Raw genomic sequence first — 10,000 nt, forward strand, 5'->3', positions numbered from 1 at the left:
AGAGAGGCTTAACCGAGGAAGGAAGACCTACTTTAAACACACATGGCACCTTCGCATGGTCTAGGGTGTCATGCTGAATATAAAGGAGCAAAGCTCAGTATGAATATTCTTTATTTTTTGTGGTCCTGATCGGATTCAGTGTGGCTAGCGGCCTCATGCTTGCATTGCTATGCCCTTCGGCAATGTTGTCTGTGTCCCATCTTAAACTGGGAGCTAAAGTCAACCCTGGCTAGAGGTGAGGGAATGAAGAAAAGAAAGGCACAGAGACAAAAAGCACAAGGAAGCTGATCCAGTGGGATTCTGCTACTGCCAGCCATGTAACCAGGAACCTAGTGTAGCCTAGGGTATGGTTAGTTAGTCTCTGAAGGCCAACAAGGTCAGGCTGGAACATCTGGGAGGCAGAAAGCCACAGTTTCTAGTCTACACACATTGGTCAATCATTCAAAGACACTCATAAATTCCCAAGGAGAACTTTGCCACCCTTGTTCAGCCAGGACCATATGGATAACGGCAATGGGACCTGAGACTTTGGAAATTCTCAACATGGCTGTGCTCACAGCAAAATATACATTCACATAGGACTTCACTCAATCAGCACTTCGTCCACTACCTACAAGATGTCCTGTCACAGTGATTAGGAAAGGAAACAACACATGCCACCATTTAAACTGGTGTAACAGTGACACAAAAGGGGTGGGTAGGATAAGGGGCATCCTTACATATCACCACTGGGAGAGTAATAGAGTGGAAATATGGAAAACCATTGCTTTCTCAAAGTTCTGAACCTGGAGATCCTACATGATTCAGCAAACCCTCTTCCTGGACAACACAATCCTAGACAATATTAAAAACAGGTGCTCCATCAAAAATTTACATGCAAATGTTTATAGCAGCCCCTATTCACACCAGCCAAAAGGGTGGACAGAATGCAGAAGTTCACTGCGTTATGCATGAATTAAACAAGAGATAATATAGCAGCTGGCAGGAGTGCAAAAGCTAGGAAACAGGGAGGAGGCCCTGAAAAGCTCTCTTATGGGCACCAAATGGCCACAACACTCCTGGACTCAACCACAGCTGCTGTTGCCTGCATATAGCCTCCCCTCCCAAGACAGAGCAAGTAGACGTTCATTCATAGATAGGGGAGCTAAGGCAGTGAAGGGCATCTGTGGGGAGGCAGTCACTGTGTTCAGTGATAGGAGTTACTCGGGGTCCAGTGGGGAGATCCAGACCTGTCCCCACGTGAGTGGCCTGGTTAAGCCAAGTGAGTCACAAAGGAAAAGCAAAAACCACAAAATGAGACGAAAGTGGAATGGAGACTTTTGGGGAAAGTTCATTGAGGGAAGGAGGGAAAGAGAAGGTAGAGACATGAGTATGAACACAGTGTTACATACATGTGAACATAATGTTACATACATGTGAACATGATGTTTTATACATGTGAATGCTATGTTATATACATGCATGACACTGGTAAAGGAAAATAATAAAAATATTAAGATAAGAAAAATACTATATTGATTGGAGGGGAAGAGATATTTTCTTTAGCGGTGTAGCCACTGGGAGGGTGCCCATGCCTCTGTAATCAACCCACATCAGTGCCCCTGAAAGCAGCCCTAATGAAAACCATTGGATCTCAAAAAGAAAAAAAAAAGACAAGAAAGTAGAAGTTGGGGTGGGGAGAGGCTAGATGGAAGGAAGAAAGGGGTTAATAAGATGGTGGGGGGACAAGAGAGGGTAACCAGGGTGTGTGCATTTAACTGAAATAAATTACATGCATGTGTGTATTGTGTACCACTATGTACAATTAATATATGCTAATACAAGTTGAAAAATAACAGAAACGAAACAAATGTTCCACCTCAAATCTCCAAGCAAACAAGTCCAAAGGCGTGGTCTGTCAGTACCATAGAAGATTGTTCTTCTGGGAGATAAATGATGTTTCACACCATGTTTCAACAGATTTTTACTGGAAAAGATTTTGCTAACTCAATAGGCACACACATAATACACACAAGAAAACTAAGTGTTTTATAATCCTATTTCCATAAAATATCCAGAATGGGCAAATCCAGTCTAGAAAGCAGACTGGAGGTAGCCAGGGCCTGGGGTGAAGACGGCAGTGCTGAGGAGGAAGGGGAAGCTCTCCTAGCTGAAGCAGTGTTTTAGGGGGATAAAAAGTTTCTCTATAACTAGTTGGGACAGTATTACAGCACTAAATACCCAAGGCCACAGGGCCAGACAGGACAATGTGGATAAAGAGAGAAACATTTTTTTGTTTGAAATTTGCAACCATAAAAAAGAAGTAAAATAAAGTATTCAAGATCTCACACCAGGGCCTGGAGTGGTAGCTCGGGGGCTAAGAGCATTGGCTACATTTAATAGAACCCGAGTTTGTTCCCCAGAACTCACTTCTAACTCCAGTTCCAGAGGATCCAGTGCCTTCGGCTGAACTACCCAGATGCCTGCATACATGTGGAACATACACACACACACACACACACACACACACACACACACACACACACACAGACATAAATGCACAAATACATATAAAATAAATATTAAAAAACTTAAAATGGCCAATTAAAATTCTGACAATAGGACTATAACTTAATTTTGTGAAAACTTGTCCCTAAATCCCATAAGTCTGAGTATACTGGTTAACCCAGGTTTTAAGCAAAGGAAAAGAATCTGGAATCCATTTAGCCATAGTGTATGAAGAAGTGGTTGCATTTTTATGCAACCAATTCCAGGAGGCTCAGATGGTGGTGGGTTTCATGAAAATCTCCTGTTACTGCTGTAAATATTCTTGTGAATGTCCTAAGAAGCTTTTAAAAATAATTGTGTGTGTGCATGTGTGTAGATGAGAGTATATGTGTGTGTGTGTGCGCGCGTGCGCGCGCGTATGCATGTGTGAGTGTGTGTATGTGTGTCTTTCTCTCTGTGTGTGTGTGTATGTATGTGTGTTTTGTTTCAGAAGAATTTTCCAAGCTCTATGAGAGACACATGAATCTTATTTTGTCACAGTGTTTGCAGATAAGGTCCAGAAAGAATGCAGCCATTTCTCACGCTTGAATTTTCAGAATAATCATGTTTCTCTGGGTGTATTTTTAAAATTATTTCACTTAATTGAACCTGTGAACAAAATACATGATTCATTATAAAATAGCAAAGACATCCCCAGAAGGAAAGATGGCCCAACAGAGGGGAAGACATCCAACAGAGGGCTTTCCTTCTAGCAGGACTCACTCACGTTTAGTTCTCTCCTGAGAATCTTAGAGGCCAACCCAGAGATTTCAGACACATGCAAGCAAGTAAATGTGCACCATGTGAATGATTTCTATTTTATTTCTAGTTCACACTCTTCTAGACTGCTTGACTTTATATCCCTTTTTATAGATTGGTACGTGGTCAGTTTTAGGAGTCTGCATTGCTAAAAAAGAACAAGGAAAAAGTGTCTATTCAGAACATTTCTTTAGATTGCAACAATTTTGAAGCCATTTAGTCAACAAATATCTTATTTAATATTCATGCACATATATAATGTTTAATTAAATTCCTTCCCCTCTGATTCTTTCCTTATTCCTTTATCACCTTTCCTTCCAGCTTTAGGTCTTTATGTGCCCTTTCTCTCTCTCTCTCTCTCTCTCTCTCTCTCTCTCTCTCTCTCTCTCTCTCTCTCTCTCATCCAATGGACTCCATGTAGTGCTGCCGGACCATCTGTTGGAGCTTGGGCAGTCTCTCAGCCCCTCTCCCTGGTAGCCAATTGCTACTAGCTCCTCAAATAGGGGCGGAACTTCATGAGCCCCCCACTCCTACCCACACACACATTTGAATCAAGTGTAGAGTTTATCATTAAATTAAGTGCAGAAGTCAGTGTCTCTGTAAGATAGAGTCTGACGTATGAAGTAACTTTCTTTCTCTCTCACTATGTAGCTATGGCTGCCCTGGAACTCACTGTGTAGACCAGACTAGCTTTGAATTAATAGAGAGCCACTTGCCTCTGCCTCCTGAATTCTGGGATTAAGGACATATACCAGGATATCAATCAACTTTTATTTTCAAGTTGAATGAGTTTCTGTTAGTATGAAATTATGATAGCTGTTTCTTCCAATTCATCTATCTATCTATCTATCTATCTATCTATCTATCTATCTATCTATCATCTATCTATCTATCTATCTATCTATCTATCTATCTATCTATCTATCATCTATCTATCTATCTATCATCTAGTTTTTTTGAAACAAAGTCTTGATTCTTTTTTTTTTTTTTTGGTTCTTTTTTTTCGGAGCTGGGGACCGAACCCAGGGCCTTGCGCTTCCTATGAAACAAAGTCTTGAAATACAGCCCAGGATGGTCTCAAAGTTGCTACCTCATGCCTCCATCACCTGGATGCTGGAACTACATGTGTGTCACTATACCCAGGTTTCTACTGATCTGTTCTTTATGGAATGATTATGTAAGCATGGGTTTGGGATTTAGGCTCTGTATATATAAAATCAGAGTAAATTCTTTCATTTCTACAGTAGTCAGTTCTGACTTTTATTTTAAGTGATGGGCTTCTGTCATTGTACAGTCCAAGTGTTGCATGTTTAGAAAAACTGAAACAACACACAGAGAATGGTCAGGAACTTTTCATAGTCAACTTCAGCACAATGTTAGGAATTCCTTTTTCAAAGTGCTTATGCGATGATTGGTTTCAATGTCGGCTTGCCACAAATATGAACCACCCAAGGAGGAAGCCTATCCTGATGAACTGTCCTGATATAGGACAATCCACCCCACTGTGGGTAAGCACCTTTTGGTCACAACCTAGATAACAAAGGCTGGAAGGAAGAACATATATCCTTTCTTTGTGTGGCTTTCCCACTTGTCCCTTGACTTTCCACTTTCAAACCGTGCTGATTTATCCCATTGCCACTGCTTCTGAGTCTGTCTCAGATATCAGAACCAATGTGTCCAGGGTTCCATTGCTGGACCCGTGGCTCTCTGGGAACCTTTCAGGTTTGGGACATACATTGGGATTGCTGTGGAACCCAGTCCTGTGGGCTGAGAAAGTCCTGGGTTGTTGGCCTCTCCAGTGCGAGTCAGTGACAGTGGAACTTCTCTGACTGCTGAGAACACAGCCTCATGCGTTGGGGAATCACAGCTTTCGGGCATAAGACATTGGCCTGTTTGCTTTTGTTTATTTGTTTTGGTTTTTTTATGTAAGCTTATTTAGCAAATTGTCTCAGTGCATAAGTTAATCCTATTGGTTCCTTTTCCCCTAGAGAACCCTGGTTAAATACAATTGTGGTGTCAGGAATGGGTCTACAGAAACAAAATGGTAAGGATGAGTTTCCCTAGTGAGTCTGGTAGTATCTGGAGCTGGTTTTCCAACTGGATGAAACCTATGGACCAGAGACTCCTCTGGTCGCATGGAGAACACTGAACATCCCCAGTGAACTGAAGAGCAATAGTAGATGTAATTTGAAGATGCTCCTGATTCCCCTGTTCTGAGAATGTAGTGGCCCTATGTATAAAACCTTTGAACCTATGTGGGAAAATAAGGTCGTTGGCTACTTCCTTTTGGCATAACCAATCAGAGTAACAGCATCAGCGGCATCAACAGAGCTAAGTGATAAACCTGACAGTTTAAAGATGTCTAAGTATGTCCTGGAAGAGAATCTTTTCTCCAGATGGAGCTACAGAGGAACAAAGCCAACCCCCCCATTTCCGGACTTACAACACAAGTTCAATTCTTAGCCTTGAGGGTGTCAGCCATTAAAATGAAGGAACTGGTTGGGAGAATCCTGTGACTTGGGATGACAACGTGTGGGAGGACTCTCAGGAGTCTGAGGGTGTTGAGTCCTCAGATACTGATGGGCCCACTCAGCCTGAGGAAACAGTCTTCTCACCCATGACAGAGATACACCCCTCCCCCACGTCCAGTGATGTTGCCTTCTCTGTCCCTGCCCAAGGGAATTAATCCTGCTTCATCTGCAGACTAGAAATGACTTTCCCTAAAGAATGTGTCAGACAGACAAGACAATGCTGATGTCCCTTAGGGAGCACCTATCATTATCTTTAGACCTATATCTAGACTTAACACTAAGCAGGGCCAAAAATAGAGATAGGAAGTATGGTCTGGGAAGAGGTACACTACACCAAAAGAGATTAATGAGATTTAAAAAAAACACTCAAGCAAAAGTCTGTGAAATATCTGTGGGGATAGATTTTTAGGGTATGATAATATAGTGGAAGGAATAGAGAGTTGAGTTTATCAATATGGCTCCATTGAACTGAGATTCTAGACTTCCTATCAGTGGACTCATCCCTGGAGCAGATTGATTCTCCCTCTCTCAGTGGCTCTTTAATGCCGTAGTTCTTCATCCCTGAGTGGTGCCTTGTAAAGTTTCCTCTTCCACACCAGCATGTCAACTGGTATTGTCACTGTACAGGTCTTGATTAGGCAACCATACTATGGAGATGTCAAAAGTGTAGCTTCCCTGCCATACACAGAAGATATTATTCCACAGTAGAAATCGTGGTCCTCTGGTTCTTCTAATCTTTCCAGCTCGTCTTCCACCAGTGTGCCCCAAGTCTTAGGTGTAGGGGTTGTGCTGTAGACAGATCATTTAGGGCTGGTCATGGCTGTACTCTACATTTGCCAGTTGCGAATTTCTGTAGTGGCCTCCATCAGTTGTCAAAGGAAGCATCTTTAATGAGGAATGAGACCTTCAGAAGTCTCTGGACATAAGGATAAATGTATAGGATGCAGTGAGCAGTTGTACTGGCTTAGGAAAGCAGCAATGGTAGCTTTTCTTCCAGGATCTCCACAGCCATGGGTGGTGAGTAGGCTCACACTTCCAGGCATGAATTCCCTCCTATTGTGTGGCCCTTAAGTTCGATTGGTCAGCTTTTGATTACTGCTAAGGTGTTTGGTTGTAGGTGTCACGACTGAGGAACACTGTTGATTACTTTGGAAACTTGTATAGCTCCTCCTGGGACTATGAGATCCAGTCCTACAGGAGGAGCTTCCAGGTCACTTTCAGCCTGATTCCTCCAAGTCCTGTGTTCAAAGTGTGTGGTGTATTTAGCAATAGAGTTTTACCTTCAAGTTCTAGGAGACATCCAAGGGCAACTGGCAATAGCCTGTATTATTCTAGGAGTCTCTTCTTCCACAACCAACAACTTGAAGGGTGATTTTCTATGCCTGACGCTGGTTTTATTTATTTATTTTTTTGTTGTGTTGTTAAATAGTTTATAGCTCTTGGGGGAAGCGTTATCACTCCAGGTAGCATAACTTCATTTAAAAAAAACACACACACACACACACACACACACACACACACACACACAGAAAGAGAAACACAGTTTTATATATATTATAATGTTATATATAATATATAACATATAATGTATAATCTATATAGTATGTAATATACAGTATATGGTATATAATATATACTATATAGAATATAGTATATAGTGCATAGTACATAATGTATAACATTTAATATATAGCATATATTAATTATATATCAAAGCATATATTATGTATTAATTATATATCATATATTAGTCGCATGTTTTTATACTATATTTTATGTATTTATTATATATTATATATTGTACTATATTATCTATTGTATAGTATACTTATACTATAAACTATAATATATGAATATATAATATATGATAAATATATAATAGATTATATACAAAATATGGAAAAATAATATAATAAACAATAGATAATGATATAATAAACATATAATTGATGCATAATATATAAAATATATAATACGTTATATATCTACTTAAGTAAAAATAATATGTTTCTTTATTTCTTTTTCAAACATCCCGATATAACTTAAATTTTTTACAGCAGTATCAGAACATCCTCTGACTGTATTCACATGTGTAAAAATAAAGCAAAAAATTTATAGGTGGAAAATTAAGGAAATCATAAAATAACAGAATTTCTGAGATAAACATGATGAAATTATAAAAGTTATAAATACAAGATTCAACTTTAGGAGGTATGAATCATCTTCCATAAATGAGATCTAAGGCTTAGCTTGAGGCTTCATTAGTAACTTGTAAAATAATAATTTTACAGTTAAAGCAATTTAGTTTATTATGCTTTCCTTTAAAATATTTGCAAGAAATTAGCATAATTTAAAGCTAAATGGTAATTTAGAAATGTATTTCTGCCTGTCTCCATAATCTTTTCAAAGTCATTAAAATATGGGAAAATTGTTTGGTCTATATAAAATGGATCAACCTTTTAATAATGTGGTTATGTTTTACACTGATTATAGTTATTGGTGCCGTGCACAGTTTTACACACAAAAACATAAATAAGTAAAAGGAACTCGATTAACTTGTTAGAAAAGCCACAGTTAAATATCCCAAATGAGTAACTTAAATCTTGAAAGTTTATTGTTTCTCCATCCTAGACAACTGGAAACCCAAGACTGGGGTCGTGTAGTGAGAATTTCGATTTCTTAGGAAACCCAGCTATGTTGTGTGAATATGTTTTTGTTTTAAACCTAGGTGTGGGATATGGTGCTGCTTCAGATTGTCCACAGTCACTATGACTGTCTGTCTCATGGTGTAGGGAGGGTGTGATTTGTGCCAGCTGCAGATAGCGTATGTTTGGCATTCTGGGGACTCTTGAGAGAATATAAATGGATTTCAGAGGGGGCCTGTGGTGGCTGCTGCTGCCCCCGACCCCTGCTGCTGCTCCTTTGCTGCCCCCACTGCTGCCAGATCCTGTTGTTGCTGTTTGTCAAGTGGTCATGAGCAAAGAGATGAGAAGAAGAAATCCTGAGGATGGAGATTGGGCTGCCCCAAGGAGCCAGATGTCCCTACTCGAGAGGAAGTAGTCTAAAGAGGTCTATGGCCCTTTCCCCTCTAAGTTTCTTTCTCTTCTACCTGGGTATTGGGGGTTGGGAGGGATTTGGATGGAATTAGGGTTGGAAGGGAAGTAGATAATGCTACCCAATAAAGAAGCTTAAAAAATACGCCTACAGCTCCACTGAGCACTGCGTAGGAGACAATGCCCACCTTCTCCCCCAGCTCTGCAGAGCTGCGGCTGCCTTTGGTGTTCTTGTAGAAAGGACCACAGCCTGGAGCTCTGCTCTCATCCATCCAGGGATTTCACCTGAGTGCACATAGTTTTCCAGAATTCCCCTCCATTTAAAAAAAAAGATAGATTTTATTTATGCTTTGAGAACTATGTACATGCATTTTGATCATACCTACCCTCTTTCCATCCAGTTCTAGCCAGCTCTGCCACATGACCCTCTCAACTTCACGTGCCTATTAAAGCAATCAAGTCCAATTGGTGCTAAAGGTATGTGCATGGTTGTAAGACCAAATACTGAATCAATTAGCAGCATCTCAGGGGCCACATCCCTGAAGAAAACTCAAATTCATTCCTCCAGTAGCCGCCAGCTACAAATAGCTGTTCAGCTAAACGAGAAACCCATGAGCCTCTCCCTCCCCTAGCCATGTTGGAATTTTGAGTGATTTGATCTGCAGGTGTATGAACCCACAGCCTCTGTGCGTTCATGTGTGCAACCTGGCTTTCCCAGCAGTCTTCCACAACCTCTGGCTCTTAGAACCTTCCTGCCCTGTCTTCCACGTAATCCCCGAGTTTTGGGGGGTATGTGATATAAATGCTATGGATAACACCTTTTTGTTTTATTTTATTTTATGTATGTGAGCACACTGTAGCTATCTTCAGACACACCAGAAGAAGGCATCAGATCCCATTACAGATGGTTGTGGTTGCTGGGAATTGAACTCATGAACCTCTGGAATAGCAGCCAGTGCTCTTTTTTTTTTCATCTTTATTAACTTGGGTATTTCTTATTTACATTTCAATTGTTATTCCCCTTCCCGGTTTCCAGGCCAACACCCCCTAGCCCCTCCCCCTCCTCTTTTATATGGGCTTCCCCTCCCCATCCTTCCCCCATTACCACCCTTCCCCCAACAATCACGTTCA

The sequence above is a fragment of the Rattus norvegicus genome, chromosome 18 (assembly GCF_021556685.1).
Source record: "Rattus norvegicus strain SHRSP/BbbUtx chromosome 18, alternate assembly SHRSP_T2T, whole genome shotgun sequence".
In the NCBI taxonomy this organism is placed as follows: domain Eukaryota; kingdom Metazoa; phylum Chordata; class Mammalia; order Rodentia; family Muridae; genus Rattus; species Rattus norvegicus.